This window comes from Myotis lucifugus, unplaced genomic scaffold (assembly GCF_000147115.1).
Source record: "Myotis lucifugus unplaced genomic scaffold, Myoluc2.0 scaffold_5, whole genome shotgun sequence".
Taxonomy (NCBI): Eukaryota; Metazoa; Chordata; class Mammalia; order Chiroptera; family Vespertilionidae; genus Myotis; species Myotis lucifugus.
Genome location: NW_005871053.1, coordinates 14075174 through 14096486, shown reverse-complemented (window position 1 = coordinate 14096486; position 21313 = coordinate 14075174). Strand labels below are relative to the sequence as shown.

General features: G+C 37.7%; 1 pseudogene; it reads left to right on the top strand.

The window, feature by feature from the left end:
• Positions 1-5830: 5830 nt before the first annotated feature.
• The window catches only part of LOC111823122, a 52949-nt pseudogene continuing 37466 nt past the window's right edge, over positions 5831-21313 (top strand).

Genomic DNA, 21313 nt, shown 5'->3' with positions numbered 1-21313 from the left:
TGTACAAATCTGAGGAATTTGTGACATCATAACCATACAAAATGGATCTGACATAATGGAGAGCATTATGCTAAGCGAAATAAGCCAGTCAGAGAAAGATAAATATCACATGATCTCACTCATTTGTGGAATATAATGAACAACATAAACTGATGAACAGAAATACATCCAGAGACAGAGAAGCATTGAACAGGGAAGGCAGGGGAAGGTGGGGGGAGGGGGTAGAGATCAACCAAAGGACTTGTATGCATGCATACAAGCATAACCAATGGACACAGACACAAGGGGGGTGGTGAGGGCATGTGCTGGGGGAGGGGCAATAGGGGAAAAAAGTAGACATATGTAATACCTTAACCAATAAAGAATAAGAAAAAAGAAAAAAATGGATCGGACATTATCAGGCGAAGTGGACATTAAGATGACATGCTATCCGTGATCAATCTAGTATGCTGAATGGTTGTCAGTATTTCTCCCAATTTCTTTGAAGTCTTTTAAGTCCTCTAAGGATCTTCAGGCTTGAAGCAGCTCATGCACAGGTGAGGGAGTAAGCAAGGGTTGGGTGAAATGGCAATCATGTGTTCAGTGGAACTTGTCTAAGCCTCAGGTCTGTGATCTGCTCTGCTTCTCTGTGAAATGCCTGAACCAAGAACTCAGTTTTCCTCCCAGCATTTTGGGGCATGAGTTCTCTCCATTATTCTCAATAACCATCACTAGCTGTTTGACTCCTTGAGGACTCATGTCACAAAATTAGACTGTGTTAAAATTTCTGCTCTATAAATTTCTGTAATGGATTCAACCACATTTCCCTCATCTCCTAAATCCTGCTGAGCAATGTTAGACATGCACATCTCCAGTACCGTATTTGTGCTAACAGAACCCAATCTAGTACAATTACCTGATTATTTTCACATTAACAAATGAAGCTGTATTTTGTTCCTCACTGTACAAGATAAATTCCTTGGTGTTCAGGTGTCATTTTCTACTCATTTATAGAAACCATCAACTTACTCAAATTTTGCTTTCTTTCTCAGAATGTGAAAAAATTATCAATCAGGAATAGCATCTAATAAAGGAAGCATTGTTTTGTAAGTTGTTTCATCTAAAAATAGGAATAGGTTTATTTGAATAAGTAAAACTGTATTAAAAAGCTTTTCTTATATAGAAATGCCATTTTATGATACTATCTACCATACTATATTCAGCCTTGAACTAGACAGTTTCCTGTAGAAGTGGAACTTGGAAACTTAATTTAACTAACAGCTAAGAATGATTTATAATTAGCATATCAATTATTCATATGTAAATGTTTCCAGGCTACAAGGAATATGTATACAATTTGTCACATAAGCAGAGCAATTTCTTCAGAAGATAAATATGCTTAGCAAATTATTTTCTCATAAAGCAAAGGTAAAATTAAGCTGAACCCTTACTGAAATATCAAAAATATGAATTAGTCAGGCAGAAATTAGTTTTTCCTGTAGCCTTAAAAACAGTATCTAATAGCTTTACAATCATGTGATATTTAATATCCATATATTTGCATATAAATTACTCCTTAAGATATCTTTAATGTTTATATGGAAAGACTGCTGAAAATGTAGTGAATGCTAAAAGCAGCAATAAAATGCACCTATTGTTTGAAAAAGTGTTCCTCCTGAGCCTGCATCAATGATTTCCATATTAAATCTTCTTAGTTTATGTTTCTCAATAGTATATTTCAAATGCTCTAACATCATAAGCATAGCAAGCCGCCTACAAATCAAACTGTTTATTCTGCTTCTAGTCACTAACACTGAAACAAACATTTTGGAATTAGAATTTACCTGACAGATTTGCATATGATGATTGAGGCAGATTATTGCTATTCTTTCTATTCAATACCGATCTAGCACACCTCCCTTAATTTTCCTTCAATATGGTTCTAATATTGACAGCAACAGCCTTGCATGTCTACATTCAAACAAAAAGGATGTGAAAGAATAATCACTTTGTAATATGAAAAGTGCAGTTGATGGACAACTTAAACTGCATGCTTTCCAATGTTTGGGGCTAGAGCCTCTCTAACTATCTGGGAAGAACTTGAAGATTGTGGGACAGCACCTGTTATTGTGAGTTGAATTGTGTGCTCCCAAAAGATATGTTGAAATCCTAACCCCTGGTATCTGTGAATGTGATCTTATTTTGGGATAGGGTCATTGCAGATGTAATCAAGTTAAGAGAAGGTCACACAGTGTTAGGGCGGACTGGTGATCTTATAAGAAGAGGAGAAAAGACACAGACAGAAAACCCTCAGGGAGAACGCTTTGTGATGATGAAAGCAGAGGTTGGAATGATGCTTCAATAAGCCAAGGGGTACAAAGAATTGCTGGCAACACCAGGAGCTAAGGAAAGGCCCTCAGAGAGAGCATGGTTCTCCTGGCATTGACTAGCCTCCAGAACTGAGGGAAATACATGTTTGTTCTAAGCCACCCGGTCAGTGGTCATTTGTTTCAGCAGCCCTAGGAAAGTAATAAACCTGAATTTTTATGGGAGGCACCGCTTTTCATTAGACAAAGGAGGCCTTTATTAAAATGTGCTTTTTTTGAAAGGACAATGAATTAATATATTAGCAAATTATTTACTCAGTAATATATTTTTTAAAATCAGTATCTGAAGAAATGAGACAAAGTCACATTTTTGATAAAGATTAGGAAAATTACAAAATATGGATTCTTTCCAAAATGGAGTGATGCTGCTGGGACCTGACAATTATATTCTCTACTTACTCGCCAGGCACAGCTACAGCCTATTAACTGGGGGAAAAAAGATGTGGATTGGGTGGTAGTTACGGTGTTGGAAACCCACACAATTCTACATTTTCTACACTGTATTGAGGCTCCGGGCAAAAACATAAAAAAATGTCCCATGATGTTCACATTAAGACCAAGGATAAGAGGAAATTGGATGACGATAAAGAAATTCATTGCAGGGAATAGAAAGAGAGGTCTTTAAGCATTATAACGTTCAATATTTGCTGGTGTTAGAATAAAATGTAGGCTAGAGAACATTAATGGAAGTAATTAATGTCCAATAAGTTGAACTAAATTATTACTTAAAATGTAATATAGTGATAATATCAATATAAATGATGTGGTGATAAAGAAAGAATATTCATATGCTAAGAATGCACCATTTGAAAACTATAATCATCTGGAATAATTTCTTTTATTTTATCTAATTCTCACATAAAGCTTCATTGAGATTGTATGGTGGGTTTAGTCATTTAAGTAAAAGCCTTGAAGTTAGATTACTATAGGAAAAAAGCTACTCTAGAAAAGATAGTTTATAATTTCAATTGCATAGAACTCATAACTATCATTTCAACCTATCTTGTGAAGCTATTTTTTTTCAGCACATTTACTTGTTTTGTTACTCAAATGATGAAAGAGACCATGTGGATAATCCAGACTAACTATTATGGCTTTCCAAAATACAAGCTTAACTGGTTTTAGAATCAATTTTTTGATGGTTTAACAAACTAAGTATATTTTTTTAAAAAAAATTGGTCTATTTCACTACTGTAGAGTTTTAATTATACTTTACCTCTTGGGGACATTTTTTTTTTTATCTATAAGACCTTGGAATCCACAGTGTTAAGTAGAAGCTAAAGTTTTGTGAATGACAAACCAGAAGCAAATATAATGGAGGCTTGATAAAATACATAAATGTATTATATATAGCTGTCAGAAAAATTACTTTACATTGAAATAGCCAAGAAAAATCATTGGTCTTTTTTCAGTTCAGTGCTGGTCTTGACTATTGACTAGGCAATTTTTAACTCGGAAGGGTTAAGAGGTTAGCTTGTGGATTTTTGTCTGGATGAGAAGCAAATCATGTCTGTCCAGAAGAATAAATAACACTAAAGATGATTATCTGTAGACCTGTTAGGTATAAGTAGTTTTACATGTAATACAGAAATCTTATCCTAACATTTTAACCTTATATACTCTTAGCTTTTTAAAGTATCTGTAACTCATAATTCCTTATTAGTTAATGATTTAAATAAAATTTTTGGCATGTATCCATTTTATATTGTATGAGAATCATGCCTTTTTAAATTTTGAAAATTATATCTCATTTGTTTTGGAGATCATCCACTGAGATGCCCAAGTGGACTCATGGGAGAGCCAAATAGATGGCCTTGTAGGAGATGTGTATGACTTGGGCTGTTTAAATCCATGCATATTCTTTCTTGGTTCCTCAAGTGACTCTCCAGTGGCAATCAATTTTAACTATTCTGACCCTAGTTTTATTTCCTCCTTTGGTATTTGTTTTTGTTTCTGATTTATGCATATGAATGTATTCCCCATTGGTGATAACAATGGAGAGAAATTTGGTTTTGTGGTTTGACCATTTGCTAAGATCTCTGTTCTATGGATGATTATCTGGTTATCACAGAAAACTTGGCTGTTGCTCCTTTTTTGTTTGTTTTGCTGTCTGCTTGTAAGTTCATACAATTAAAATTTCATTGCCCAAAAAGAAGGAGACCAACTCCTTGAATTTTTTTACCAATGAGTTTGTGCTTCTCTTTTTACTTTTTTTTTTTAAAAAATATATTTTTATTGATATCAGAGAGGAAGGGAGAGGGAGAGAGAGATAGAAACATCAATGATGAGAGAGAATCATTGATCGGCTGCCTCCTGCATGCCCCCCACTGGGGATCCAGTAGACCTGCTGGGGCCTCTGCTGCCTAACTTTGTCCCCAAGGCTGGTTGCCACTAGGCCAGAAGCCTGCCGGTCTGATGGTGACAATGCTTTCTCCCCAGTGCTTACAGTGCATGGGTCCCCATCGGGGAGGTTGGGCATCTCTGACATGCATCGGTGAGAGCTGCACCTCAGGGATGTGAAAACTTTCTCTGGTCTTGGGTTCAGAGGTGTGCTTTCCAGCTTGTGGTTTGTCTTTTCAGATTTCTGTATTTTTCTCATTTTTGTTTTGGGCACAGGAAGAGCCAACTGTTGCCTGACTGGCTTCTGGCCCTGGGATCACACTTAGAATAGCAGACTCTACCCTGAGATAATGCACGCACTTATGAAAAGGGCTTTTTTTCCCCTTTACATCTCCTCTCTAATTTATCTGGGATTCCCCTTTCAAATAACAAAAATGCTATTTCGATACAAACAAAAACATGTGAGCACATGCAAAAAGGCACTAATGGACAGATTCCGTTTACAGGGAACGTCTAGAACAGGTAAAGGAAACAGGGCAGCAGATCAGGGGTTGCCCGGGGCAGGTGGAGGGGGGCGTGAGGAATTTTGGTGCAGGGTTTCCTTTTGGGGTGATGGAATGTTCTGCAACCAGATAGTGGTGATGCTCACACAACATCGTGAATGTACTTCATTCTTAGGAATGGTATAACTTAAAATACAAACAATAATTTTTATTTATTAGTTAAAATGAATTACACAGTGAAAAAATGAAGGCTAAAAAAGGAAAAAGAAAAGAAAAAAAGCACCCCCCTCAACAAACCCAAATAATAAAAATAAAATAAATAAAAAACTGAATTATGCCAGGGAGAAAAGAAAAAACATAACAAAGACAATAAAAGAAAAAGGTCAAAGAGCGAGTGTTAAACATATTCTTCTGATGGGAGAGGGCGAGCAGTCTCCGCCCACCAGCAGCTCTAGAGCTGGGCTTGATGCATTCTTCAGAGGCAGTGCCTCTTCTGTGGCAGGTACCAGGGCAGGTTGGAGGGAGGGTTCTTCAGGCAGGAGAGGTGGGCCTCAGTTATGAGATGCTGTGCAGGCCAACCCCAGCTCCCAAGCTGCAGTTGGAGCAGCTGCTGGAGGTGGCATGACCAGTGCAGGTGGACACCCCTCCGGCTGTGCATCCGGCTCCTCAGGATGGACAACGGGTGCTGGAGCAGGAGCTGCCCCTGCCTTCTGGACCAGTGCTGGAGTCGCAAGAGGAGAAAAGATCACCCACGTGCCTGCATTTCCATGTGTCCCCAAAGACATAACACTAGCCAGAGCCTTCCAGAAAGCTGCATCCCAGGACCCACCACAGGATGTCCTCCCTGCCAGTGGTCCAGCATGTAGGTGGTCTGAGGCTGGTCTTTGCTCCTGGTCAGTCTCTAGGGTGCTCCCTGCGTGTGTGCACCAACCCCTCCCCATAAGCTGCATGCATCTCCACTCCCCATCCCACCCCCACTTTCCCTACCTTCTCACCCTTGGGCTCAGTCTCCTCGGGCTACAGGTCCTCTGGCCAGGTTTGGGCACAGTGCTCCAGGTCAGAGTCAGAAATCGTGAGCTGTCTGTGGAGTCTGGGGGCCTGGGGGAGAATAGTCCTTCTCCAGCTGTCTATGGGCCCTGGTTGCCCAGACCCCCAGGGGGACACATTCACTTCAGCCCTGCTCCGGCCCTCTGTAGTATGACCTACCTGCCCTCACTGGTGGAGATGGTGCAGGGATATTCTCAACCAGCTGCTGCTCCTCCATGTCCTGGTTTGAGCTCTGCAATGTCAGCTGGTCAGGAGGCCTCCAGCCCTTCCAGGTGCTAGCTGCTGCTGCTTCTGCCCACTGGACATTCTGCTCCTGGATCAGGCCCAGCCCTGTGCCTGCACAGACTCCACCCAGGGGAAATGAGATTCACCTCCGGGCTCAGGATAGACCTTGGGGAGAGGGCACCGCCCACACTCCACATCCACCAGCCAGCCTCGACCTGGGGTGTGAACATGACAGGCCCACCAGGCTTCTGCCCCTCCGCTGCCTGGTTCTGCTCAGGACAGGTCCTCTCTATGTGCACACCCTTACACACACAGGGGGAGGGGACAAAGGACTGCTCAGGAGGGATCAGAGTGGTGGCCTGGCCCGGACAAAACCACCCTGGGTCTCCCTCTGTTAACTCTGGGCCCTGCCATGAAAAGGGCCACAGGCTGCGTCCTAAACCAGTGGTGGCTGAAGCAGAACATACCCTCACTGCTGCCCTTTGTGAGGCCTTGGCCTCGGGACACAACAGACAACAATCAAACATTCCATCCTTGTCAATGTCTCTCTCCAAGTGAGCTGGGTAGGGGCTGTTTCAGCATGTGGCTGCCTGGTTACCAGGGTTCCAAGTTTTGTTGGGCTCCATTGTCAGGGAGTGAGGTTACTGCTTGGCCCTGTACCCTGAGTATCTCCTCAGACAAAAGAAGTGACTTCACTTTCTGACAAGAGCAGTGACCTCACTTCTTGACTACGGGCAGAATTTAATGAAGCACTTTTCTGTAATTATAAGGCAAAAATTATACCAACTAAAAATAATTTCAACATTTTCTATGTTTTTCTATACTTTTTCTGTACCTTAGAAGTATTTGTATGTCAAAACCAGGACACTCCACTATTAAACATTCCAATGTGATATTAATTAAAATGAATATAATACATAGAAACATTTTTCTATTCAAAACTTAGAATCTAGCTGCTTCTGTACTGTTATCCAAAAAACAAATGAAAAATAAACTAAATGCACACACACACACAAAAAAGCCAGTTTTGTTTCTTATTTTATATTATTTGTTGTCCAAATTTTCTCCCCATCTTCACTAATTTATTATCTCTTTTGTTGACAAGGTCTTTATTGTATTCTCAGCTCTTCATATGTGTCCCTTTGTATTAGCTTTATTATTCCCCAGTACATAGAAGAATATTTTACACTTAAATATTTCAATAAACAGATATTTTATTTTAAAATCCACACATAGATTTCTGTGGTGCATAGATTTGATATATGATGAAGCCAATAAAGGACTATCTCAGAAGGAACAATATATCAATACCCTCATGACAGCAAGATAGATTAATTCAAATTAATACCAAAATAGACCATGATATATTGGTTTTCCAATAGTACTTCATCTTCTCACAAATAGGAATTGCATTATGCAGTGTAGATAATATTTAGGACGCTTTGAGTTCTCAAATTCCAGTGACTTATACACATAAAATGTATGACAACACCTGGAAGAAAAAACAGAATATTATCATATTTGTGACAAAAGGACCTGTTTAGGAGACATCACTGTAAGTGATAAAAAGCTATTAGAAATTTTCTTAAGCTGAAGTGATAAAATTTCTACTTTCAAATTTTGAGATATGAAAGTCCAAAGTTCAATTTTCAGCAGAAATTAATTTTTCACATTCTGGCATCAAGAATACACATAATCTTGATATCTATCTGTGATAAGAGGAAAAGCTACAAGACAAAGGCAAGCTCTAGAATAATTTAAAAGACCCATTCTCTGATCTCTTAAATAGTGGAGAGAAAAAAAAAGGAAAGAAATGCCATTTGGAAAATTCTGTTATTTTTAGAAAAATTACTTTCACTCTATCTTTTAGATGCCCTCAGGAACAATTAACATAAAACTTTTTACGTTATAAACTTGATATTAATTGTTGGCTAAGTAAACTCAGTCTTTCACTCTTTTCCTTAGTAACTCTTTGCCTCTGTCTCTTTACATTGTGTTGGTTTCATCATGAGATTGTTACTAAGACCACAGAATTAGTCCCAGACTTTAGATCAATTCATGGCAATAAAAGAGAATGGGCAAAAGTTGTTTAAAGAATTATTTCCAGAAGATAAAGGAATTATTATGTCAGTCTCCCAGAAAATCTTTTCTCACATCCCTTGGTCTAAGCTGTGTCACATGTACATTCTTAAACCAATCATTGATGAGGAGGGTGGGCCGGGAGGGTAGGCCCAACTGAGCAGCTGGAGGTGAGGGCAGCTTCTCCCTACATACAGGGAATATATGAGAACATATGAGGGAAAAACTGTTACCTATACAAAAAGAAAAGGAACTTTGCTAGAGATAAGATGAAATAGATACTAAACAAATGAATGATAATGTACACTATAACCATGTATATATATTCTTAACAATGTATAAAGAAAATATATCTTCACATTCTTGATGCAAATAAACCATGAAATCTAAGCTTTACTGATAAAGTATCAATTTACATCCAATACTGCATTGCTGTTATCAATACTTTTATTCCCATTACAGAATCAGATTGCTTTACAGGTCACAAAATTTCCTATTATTCCAAACAAAAAGAAAAAAAAAGGCTAAAAACACAATTAAGTTAGCCTATAAAATAATTAATTGAAATCCTATTCTTTACTTATGTGTTCTTCACATATAATGAAGTTCAACCCAGCCACCCACCCCAATGATTAAATTTATGTCCATCCAGTTCTATTCCTAACTTAGTTCTATTTTGCAATAAAGATGAAAGTCCTTTATCTGCAAATTATACTTTTTTTCCTGTTCCAAGTCCATTAATAAATCAAAAGCTCATATCTTCTAGCAAGTAAGATTTGGAATATTAAATGAATGTTTCATGTACAGTGTATGCTGTATTTGGACTCACATGTGGTAGTGGTTGGAGACATATTTGGGCCCATAAACTCCAATTGCCCCCCAACTCCATCTCAGCACACCATACACTTTGTCTTTTGTTCTGAGGAGAACACAGGACTCCTGGCTGTGTGTTTCCAGTTAAGGTAAAAGATGGTGCTTTGTAATAAATACCTGATATGGTGCCTTCTTTGCCCAGCTGACAATTAAGAATGTCGGTCAAACTGCAAACTATTGGTTAAAATGGAAAGATTTTAGAACAAGCCATCTGACAGGGTGTGGAGGTTAAGTGCATTTTTTCCTCTTTTTTTAAAAAAATATGCTTTATGGAAATATCTAAAATTAGGTTTTATGGAAATATCTAAAATTTTGTGGTTAAATTTCTTGAGAAATTACTTGGAAGAAATGGTGTATTCTGTGCTTTAGCTAATAAGGTAATGATGATAATTGATTAGTTGTTCAATCTGATTAGACTTAACTGCCTTTAGTAAAATCCATTAAGAAGTGCTCCCCTGATCTCAGCACAATACAGCAGTGTCCTTGGAGATCAGCTAGTGTTGGGGTAGATGTGGAAGTGGGAGTAGGGTGTAATCAGGTATTCCTATATCCATTACCCTTAATAGGCCAGGCTCCTATTTATTCTGCAGCATTTGAATCTCCAGAGACCCTGAGGAAATTTTGCCCATGCAGCCGAGAAACTAAGGGGAAGAAACCTGCTTGTCCATTCTTATGACTATGTGTTTCAGGAGTATTTTCAGGAAGTGGAGCAAAACCTATTATATCTGATTTTACCCAAATGTGCCTTTCTCCTTTTTATTTTCTCCTATTCAGATAGGAGGTTGGCCAGTCTGAATGGAAGTTGTCTTTTGTTCCATATAGCTATGAAAGTCACCTGATAAAACACTACACTTAAAAAATAACAGACAGTTTTAGGATAAAACTATAACTAAAATTTTCTCTAACTTTAAACTTCTAATTCTTTCATTAATTTAGCAAATATCTTGCATCTTTCTAAAAATATTGTTAGATGCTAAGAGGCTTTGTAATATCATGTAAGGTAAGTTCTATTTCAGAATAAAAAGAATATGTACACTGGGATTGAACAAATAAGTAAATGTAAGGTGGATGGTGATAGCCAACTTTCTCACTCTTGGAAAGGGAAAGCTGTAGGCTAGAAGGAACAAGTCTGTCCTCAAAGATATTCCATGTTTTCCAAAATCCCCACCTAGCCAATGCATTTTCAGCTCAGTAACTCAGGCATTCATCCAGCAAATCTTTATTGAATGCTGGCTTTGTGATGAACAGTGGGAGTGACTAGGGATACTAAGATATGAGGAAGATGTGTATCAGCTTTTATGATATCTACTTGGTTGGAAAAGATACTAAATAAATGAGGATATATTTATGTCAGTATAGTTGATAAATGGTGTAAAGATAAAGTATGGCCATAAATGATGATAATCAATAAATAAAATAGTATTAACAAATACATTTACACATAAAATTCTGGATGGATTAAATAGCTCAAGAATGTAAATATATCGTTTTGAGAACAAACAGTTTTCTAATATTTTGAAAAACAGACTATTTTTGAAACATAATGCAAACGAAGAGGCCATAAATTATCACTGTAAATTTGACTACAATTTTTTTTTAACTGAATGGCAAAACACCCCGAATGCAAAAGAAAACTACAGAGAAGAAGCATTTGAGTAGAATTTGCAGGTCTGCTGACTGACCTTCCCCTCAGCACAGCCAACAGATATTTTGACCATCATTCTAGTTGGTGTGATGAATGAGAGTTGAGAGAAGTCCTATATACACGGCTGGTTTTACCCACAAAGTGTGGTGTGGGAGATTTTGAAGCTTCATGTAACAAGAACCTAAAAAGGTATGCTCAAAAACACTGACATGCAGAACTGAACATTCTGCTGTCTTTTAGGAATGAGGCAACAGAGACTTGCTAGGCTCTAAAATAAAAGATTGTGTTGGGGCGTATCAAAGGAATAAGGAAGAATTGGAAGTAGACTAAATCTAAAAATGCACCCTGCTCCCCACCTAACTTAAACCCTAAGTGAATGGATGGAGTCAGCACTTCATCCTATTTGCCTGGCAAAGCCAGAAGGAGACCCTCCTGGGGGAAAAATAACATCATCTACAACCTCTATAGCTTCTAAATGCACAATATTTAATATAAAATGTAAGCCACAAGTTATGCAAATTGGTAGAAAATATATGTTTAAAAATCTCGAGAAGAAATAGGCAGTAGAATTAGACCCACAGATGGCATATATCCATTGGACTTAGCAGGACAAAGACATTAAAAATGAAACACAGTAAAATATGAAAAGTGGATTAAAAGAAGTTTAACTTAAGCAGAAAACTCAAATCTATAAAAAAAATAACATGGGCTTTCTGGACTTAAAAATATAATATTTGAATTGAATGATTCAACAAAGCAGAAGTCAGGGTTAATAATCTGAAGACAAGTCAATAGAAAATGTGCCAATTAAATCTCAGAGAGGAAATTAAAGAATGGAAATAAGACCAATATAGAAATTGAAAGGTTCGGGGTGGGCCAGGGTAGCACACCTGTGACATGAGGCCATAATGTATCACAAGAGATTTTTATGCCGGGCACCTGGGTGCAGGTGGGCCGAGTCCGACAAAATGGCGTCAGTGAAGACAGAAGGGAGAAACAGGTTTTTATTAACTTCTGCTGGCTGCAAGCCGTTCTGCTGACGGAAGGGTCCTTCAGAACTTGGTTCCTCCCAGTGTCAGGTGGCTAGTAGTTATTTGGGCTATAAGGTGTGCTCAAAGTTGCAAGCTTTCTGCAAGATTATCTGCTAAGCACAGTAAATTTTTCTCTGCCCCGTTTTATTGTCTTTAACCCTTTCAGAATTGTGGGACATACTTGAATGGGAATGGAAAGCATTATATAATCTAGTGATTAAGTATCAAGTTTTTCGTTTTGTTTTGTTTTGTGGTACTGAGTCCCTGGATCGTTATCTTCAAAAGCCTTTCTAAGACTATTTTCCTCTCCTGTTAAGTAAATTAGGAAGGCTTAGAGGGGTATGAAGTTGTCTATATTGCCTTTCTCCCAGAACAGATAAATCTCTGGTAGTTTTCCTTGATGAGTTTCTTGAAGGTAAAACCTATGCAAGTGTGTGTGTGTGTGTGGGGGGGGGGGGGGGGGGCTCCTTTAAGACCAGGCCCCCAGGCCTTTTTAAATTCTCAAGTGAGTCCACACAGCCTCCAGGAATTAGTCAATTACCACTTAAATGTTCCCGTGAATTACTGGCTGCAGTTGGTTAACTGATCTGGCTGTGAATCTTTATATTTACCTTGTTCTCCAGTTTTCAGGCAGCAGTTTGCTCTGTGACCTCAGTTCTCAGATGGATCTAGGAAGAGCTGGTGAAGTTAGACTGTTCAGCGATGACTTCCAAGCTCGTTACATGTCAGAACTGAAACCGTAAGTCCTGAACCCTTTTCATTAGATGTTTTGCTCTGCAGTTTTTCCTGACATTGTATATTCAAAATATAAATGTACTTGAACGAAGCCTATTCTCAGAGATTCCTGAGATTGTTTTTTCACACTAAGTCCCAGATGAGAAACACAAGCTTTTTTGGGGAGGGGGCAGTTAGGGGGTGGGCGGTGGTAGTATCTCTCTTTTTTGGCTGTAACGTATTTTCCAGTCTTTTGCTTCTCTTAGTGTGTTGCCTTTTTCAATCCTGTTTTATTCAGACTTCTCAATTCCAGTGTCTTATGTGTTCTGTGGCAAGGCCTCGTGCTTTATACTTAACTGTAAAAATGGCTGATTTCTGCAAAACCCTCCACTAGCAGCAGCTCTGAACCAATTTACCACGCCGGTTTCCTAACCAGTGCTTTACTCTTGGCCCTTCACATTGTTACAAGTTCATATAATAACTTAAACATTGTTTGTTCCATTATTTTGAATTTGAAACATCCATGTATACTTCTGCACGCATGTTTCCACTTTCTTTTTGTTTGTTGACTTGTTTTCCATATCTAGTCTAAAAACTCTTTCCTTTATGGCTCACAACTGTATTGTGGGAAGTTCAGATCATACAATAGGTGATCCTTGGAAGCAGTTATTCACCCTATAGGTACAGGCACGCATAGTGCAAGAATGAATGGACATCATTTGATACATTCCGTTTCCTCTAAGAAGTTTCTATCTAAAAAAAAGTGTTGGAGAGAAAAAATTTTTCTTCTCTTCTAGTTTTTTTTTTGGGGGGGGGGGGGGGAAGGGGGCTGGTTTAATAATTAAATTGACATATGGTTGATTAACAGGAAAAAAACCCAAAATTAATTTTGTATGTATGGGAGCCTCCATAAAAATATGAGATATAAAAACATGACTAAAGCAGGGAACTCTTATACCTTTTAGACAAAGACAGAATAAAATTGTGAAGCGTTGACAAAACAGAGAGGTTGGGCTTGGGGTTGTAAATTAGTGAGGAAGTAACAAGGTTTATTTATACAGCCTTCTTGGGCCTAAGTTCCCTGTTCCTGGTGCTAAGAATACCTTCCACTCTGAGGGGGATACTTTTCACGTGGAATATTTATTTTCTACTTCCGGGGGGGATACAAGAGAGTCAGAATGTCCTTCTTGCACTGGCTGTTTCTCAAGTGATTTTAATACAAAAAAATCACAATACAAAAATGGCATATCTTGCAATGGATATTCTCCTCCTCAAAAAAAAAAAAAAAAGAATGCAGAAAAGGCAGTAACTGAGAGAAACTTGAAGAGGAAGTAGAAATTTTCTGGATCTAAAATAATATGTAAGGTTTTCCAATAGTCAGAAATAACATGCATAGGTAACAAGGGGAAATAAATGAATTTCAGTGTGGCTAGCATGCTGTGTTTGGTGGAAGATTAGCATATAGGAGCAACATATGAATCAGACCACATGATGGTTTTTATGTTAAAATAGAAGTCTGGATTGTATTTTGAAGATGAAATAGGAAAAGTTGAAGCACTTTAAGCAGAGGAACAAAACCATGCTAATTGATGTGTAAAGCAGTGGTGCTTAGAACTCAGCATGTGTCAGAATCTCCTAGAGAGCTTGTTGAAACAAAACCACTGGGTACAAAACCCTAAGATTGTCTGTTTCTGAGTCTGGGGCGGGGCCTGGGTTTTGCATTTCTAACGTGTTCCTGGGTAATAGTGATACTGCTGGCCTGAGGATCACACTTTGCAAATCACTGATGGTAGAGGACAGGTAGACTAACCAAAGGGCAGATACTATAACAAGCAATTAGCTAATGTGAAAGCAATAAAGCCATCTATCAGGCTTAAACAAAATGAAACAAAAGCAGCAACAAGATTGACTCAATTTAGTTATATCTTAGTAAAGAGACAACTTTAAAATATCTTGCTATCACATGTATTCCTAATTGATCACTGTAACCCCCTTTCCTCTCTCCTTCCTCCCCTTTTCTTTTCCTTAATCCATTCTTGTCCTCATTCCCTAACTAGTTTATCATGATCTGAAATTAAATACCTGGATAGAGGTCCAGGAAGAAGTAAAGTTAAAACATACAAAAGAAATGGAACAAGAGCAATGGGATTACTAAATAATTATTAGGCTTCAGTTTTAATGGTTTTGTGTTTTATGGTACAATTGTTTTCACATTCTTGTGGGCCATCATCATTTCAGTGCTAAGGCCTTTCAACATCTTCATCTAGCTTTGAGTAAATGATCTGCGAAAAGACAAAGAAAAAAATAATCCAAGAACTTGGGAGGAGATAAAGCATACCAGGTCATGGAACATGAAAAGGGCAAAAAATGAAACCTGAAACAAACAAAAATTAGATACAATAATTTATCATTAGCTTAGAAAGTATGAATGACATTGAGGTTAAGGCATTTGATCTGAATAGGTTCCCTCCCAGTGAGTGGGGGTAGCTCTGCACCTGTAGTTAGGTTTTGATTTGTTTATAGGCCTTTGGAAAGGCAAATGTACGAACTGAAAACTCCTTCCAGTATATAAAATCACTTGTTTTAGTCCAAGCAAAAGGCAAAACTAAAGCGGGCGGTGGGGGGGAGGGGGGAGGGGGAAGGGAGCAAACTATTCCAGAGTCTGACTCCCAGGTCAGCAAGGGTATAGGTTTCTGTTAAAAGGATTTTTTAAAAAAATATTGCTCTTAAAAGGTGGTTGGGTCCTAAATCCTAGTAAGTCTTTTGGATACAAATGTTATCCATTCTATTTTTTTCTGAGGGTAAGACTAGAAAGTGTCCATTCTTTTCCATGAATGGATTCACCTGATTGTCATTCAGTGGCCTGCTTTTACACTGGTGGGTGTGGGGTGGGTCTCCTTGGGGATTGCCACCCTGCATTGCAAGGGCACAATGTTATGAAATGTGGAGTCCAGTAGAGTAGCCCAACTTTTATAATTGTATGTGTGGCTCGCTGCACTTTCTGGGATGAGGAAATAGGAACTACCTCTGTGAAACATAACTTTTCCTTGGTTACTCAGAGCTCCTTCTTGAACTATCAGTTTGATTGCCTTTCACTTTGAAAATCTTGTCACTTTATCCTCCAGCCTTAAACTCTGTCTTGAACATTCTTAACTCCCCAATTTTCCACAAAGATTTTCTTTCCTCACTCCACTCTATATAAAGTGCTGTAGTCACGTTCCCACATAGTTACAGTACACTGCGGTGCTTTTTCCTTCCTGTTCCCACAGCGTCCTGAATATCTTATTGGTGAAGGGATTGTAAATTATTCCGAGGTTAAGAAATATTATTGTATACTTGTCTCTGTATCACTATTAATCTGAATGCATTTATTTATGCAAAGTTTATTCCTCATCTCTTCTTTGACAAGGCTTTGTTTCTTCTCCTAGTATGTCCTCCTTTTACCAACCCACTGAGAAATCTGTGCTGCATATTCTAACACTGTCTTGGCACTGGTTTATAGAACTCTTGTCTGGTCTGTAAATAATGTGTCCAAAATAAAATGGGCATCAAGAGAAGGTGATAGGATTGAAAGTAACTGCAAAAAAAAATGCAATTGGTAAGATAGAAATCACAATTTATCATTATTAATACTAAAAAAAAGGTAGAAATTTTTCCCCTCTTGTTATATATAAAACTGCACAATGAATGAAAAAGCTCAATGTTCCATAATATTTGGCTAGACAAAAAATATTTCGAGAGGCATTTCTTAAACCAATGCGATATTAGGATGTGACGTACAAATGTATTTTATACCATTTATTCTATTTCCAAAATTCTCATTACAATAAATTGACATCAGCTTCCCCCTCCACACACACACACCCTTCTGTCTACATTCTAAGTCACAAGAAATGATGAACATTATTTTGCACACAATGTCATCTGCTGTGCCTAACCTTTTCAGAACTTCACAGCTTGAGTGAGTGGCACATTCCCTTGTGCTCATCATTGGCTTGTTAGTCTAATAAAAATAATAATTGAACATGAAGTTTCTTAAAGATCTTTGTATCTACATCAAGGGTCTTAGCTTCTGGCTTGCACAGCTTGTCTTCTAGATTTATAATTCGATCTCCTATTTTTAGTGCTTGAATAATGTAAAAAGCAGGCGAGTTACTTTACAGAGTCTTGCGGTTTTCCCAGCAGCAGCTGCTGCTGCGACTGCTGGCATCATTGTTATTCATGTAGAAGGATATAGCTGAAAAGACCAATCCACGATCAAGCAAGAATAACTGTGGATCTCAAAGGTGTTATGGGGAAATTTAATCAGAAAATGTAAAAATAATTCTGTTTGAAAATCAGTGAAATCTTTCTTTTCAACATTTATTCTAAAATGAGCATAACTGTACAGCATATTAAAGATACCGATTTTTACCTTGACATTATCCCTTTCCTTGGCCATTACTTGTGATTTTGCTAAAATTAAATATGAGAACAAGGAAAATTGTATAGCTGATGAGATGAAAATTCGGAGGCACTAAGAAAACTACAATCACATTTCTCCTTGAAGCAGGTAGCATAGCAGTGAGCGAACATTCCCCCATTAGCTGGAGTCTCGATAATAGTACACCACAGACCTACTGCTAGATGCTGGCAGATGTTTAACCTTTTGCGAAATGAAGCAGGTTTGACAAATGTTATGTGGCTGAATTAAAATTCTGGGGTTACTTGGCCCATTTCCCAGGGTTTCTCCATGCTCTTACTGAACAGATTAGTTTCAGTTAACTGGACTCGTCACAGAAGAAAGTAGCAAAACATTATGTGTGGTTCCCAAGCACAGGATCATGTCTACGTAGAGGGGAAAACCTCTCTTGTGTTAAGCTTTTTATTTGTATCCCAAATTTAGGGGAGCATCACTGATACATGGCACAGAATCTGTCTCATTTTTAGTCACCTGATGGTTTCACCTGGTGCTAGATCATTCCCAGTAGCAGTAACTTTCCACGGGGATTCAGAGGAGAACTTTACTGCTGAAGCTGTCAATTACATCTAATAAAAACAAATCATGAGAAAATTAAGATAGAAGTAGAGCCACCTGTTAGCGCGCGATAAAAACTACCCGCAAACAATGTATGAAGCTGTCAATTACATCTAATAAAAACAAATCATAAGAAAATTAAGATATACTTTGTGAATAATAATTTCAGTGTGTTTCAGAATAGAATGTTCTTGGATTTTTAAAAAAAATAAGTTTTGTAAGAAATATGTGTGGCCCTAAGCAGTAAAAATAAAGGAAAAAAACTGCAGCATTTTAGTAGGTAAATTTGACGCATTGTGTGGTACACAATCTATATTTACTCTAGTCAAATTATCTGCAATTAAAAGATAAAATAGCTAAAACTTTGAATATTTTCTGTAGTTATACTCACGTGTTTTTACATGAAAGAAGGCATTTTAGATCTCATTTCATAAAATTCTATGTAGACTTAAAGATATATTTAAGGGCATTTAAGTAGATACTTTGTTATTTCTTAGGAAGCATGGGAGAATGAGGCAATTAATAAACATAGTGTCTGGTTAAGGTCTTTTAATCATTTAATTTTTTAAAAGAATATCACATATCATAAAAGTCTCCATTTATTTTACTTACACTCCTGAATATATAGCTATATTCATATCTATATCTACTGACAATGTAAGATAGTGTATATTCTCTTATATGCAATCTTAGAAGAATGGTGTTCCGAGTCCCAGAATTTGAGCATTGTTTATATCCTTAGAGTTAATAAACATAGTGTCTGGTTAAGGTCTTTTAATCATTTAATTTTTTAAAAGAATATCACATATCATAAAAGTCTCCATTTATTTTACTTACACTCCTGAATATATAGCTATATTCATATCTATATCTACTGACAATGTAAGATAGTGTATATTCTCTTATATGCAATCTTATAAGAATGATGTTCAGAGTCCCAGAATTTGAGCATTGTTTATATCCTTAGAGTTCATGTTGTCCCTCTTTCTCATTTTTCATATGAGATGGCAAAGCCGTATTTTAATGCAGAGTGTGTACCTTGCTGTTGATAATAACAACAAGCCACCTTTTATTGAGCATGAATTATGTTTTGGTTAATTTACATTTAATTTTTTGATTTTTTAGACGAGGGAACTGAAAAAAAATAAGGAAGTTCAGAAACTGCCCAAGTTCACGTAGCCATTTCAGGTCCAAGCTGGCATAGTTGAACCCAGGTGACTCAAATCAGCTCATTCAACCACACCGCAGTGACTTCTCGTCCGGATGTCTTTACAGTGAAAACCAGAGTGGTCAGCCATCTTCCACGCCAGGTTTTTTCTATTTTCCCACTTAGATAGCAGTGTTATCTAAAGGAGAATTTGAAAGTAAGTAAAACTGGGAGGTAGGCAAACGCCTACTTCCATATTTCTTATCTCTACCTTTGTCAATGGCACATTTTCGGCATCTTTCTCCTCCTCTAGACATCCTGGGCCTGCCAGGGGCTCTGGGACGCAGCCTCCTTGACTTCAGGGTACCATTATTGCGTCCTCTCTCAGCAATAATGCTGAGTGCTTCCCTTTTATCTCTCTTAAAGCCTGTTCCCTCTTCTATGACGGAAGACTGGATTGCACTCCATTTTCAAAGGTGACAGTTGACAAATTGATCCTCACCCCAGGGCTAATAACTGTTACAGATTAAGGGCTGTGTCCTTTCCACACGCATATGCATTTTGACAGGATAATAGTAGTTATTTTTAAAATGATGTAACCCTTTAATGATGGGATATGTGAGAATAGCAAGGATTTAAGGGAGAGATTTTGGGTGAGAGGACACATTTGTCAGACACCTTAAATCTCACTGCACTTGCAAGTGAGGCTAACTCTAGTTTTTTGTGTCTCTTTAATGTTGTTAAAAAAGCTGATGGCCAATAAATCTAACATACAATATTTTTTCCAAAGCAAATGATGGGAAAAATCATTAAAATCACAGTACCTTAAAGAAAATAATAAACATAAGGTTAAACTTGCTGTTTCAATTTGTATTTGGAGTAGGAGTATGTTGAAAGATATAATCAATAAGAACATTAACCTGCAGGTGTACCTGACATATGAGCCAAAAGTTGAACATCAAAATAACACCATTTTCATTAGCATCAGTGAAGGAAGATAAGAAGTGATTGGATGGAAATAAGACTGTAGTTTAATTTTCAGAAAGTGGCTTCATGGAATGATAAGAGTGAAAATTCTTTTTCTTATAATTGATGTTTTTTTAATTGCATGAAGCAGTTTCATTATTGCTTTGTTTAACAATCTGTGGTTAGTGGCTCATACATAATTAATAAAACAGAGATAAAAACAATGTCACTCTAAACCAATTGACTGGCATTATGCTGTAAATGTTAATATCCACCTAGAAGAAAAAGTTCAGGAGTATTTTCCAGGAAAGTGATTCTCAATCACAGGTGGTCTATTCAAGAAAAATTACCCCAAACTGGCCTGGCCGAGTGGCTCAGTTGGTTGGAGCATCATCCTGTACACCAAAAGGTTGTGGGTTGGATTCCCACATACCTAGGTTGTGTGTATGTGGGAATCCCTATGTTGGGCACCTACCTAGGTTGTGGGTTCAATCCCTGGTCAGGTGGCATACAGGAGACAACTGATAGATGTATCTCTCTCTCACATCGATGTCTCTCTCTCCCCTTCCCTCTCTCCCTCCTTCCTCTCTAAAAAAAATCAGTAAAAACATACCCACAGGTAAGGATGAAAAAAAAATTATATCAAACTCCCTGGGCATGGCTTCCTCCATACATCAATTTTTTTGAAGTCTCCCAAGTTGATTTTAATGTGATGTTAGAATTGACAAACTCCAGCCTAGGATGGATGGATATATATATATATATATATATATATATATATATATATTAGGATAAGTTGAGAAGTAGAACTTACTAATTGTTTGGTAAATATTACTGGTGCTTGCCAGTATTTTTAGATCTCTTCATGTTTCAAAACATATAGTGCCTCAGCTTTCTTCTTTAATCAGGCTATTCACTCTATAGTCTATTTGCCTAGAGGCAATTACTCCAAAATTCATTTTTCCAGCTCATATCTCTCCATGGAACTTAATGCTTATTGAACTTTGACTATGCGACAGGCACTATTATAAGCACTGGGCACATGGAATTATGACTAGCCAGGACACCTGGTACTTAGAGTATAGTGGAATAAACTCATTTGGGCTGTGACTGTTACATTTATGATGTGATTACTTGTGATATCCCTCCTCCTTCACTTGAGTGTTAGTGCCTCAAAATCAGAGACAATATCTGATTTTTCATCATATTTTCACTCCCAACACTGTGCCTAGTAGAAACTCAATAACTATTTGCTGAGTGAATGAATGAATGAGTGCATAAATACTTCATATCCATATTTTAGGAGGGCTAGGGAGAAGATGGGATGGGCAGAGCACCCACCTGCGAGAAGGGGAGAAGG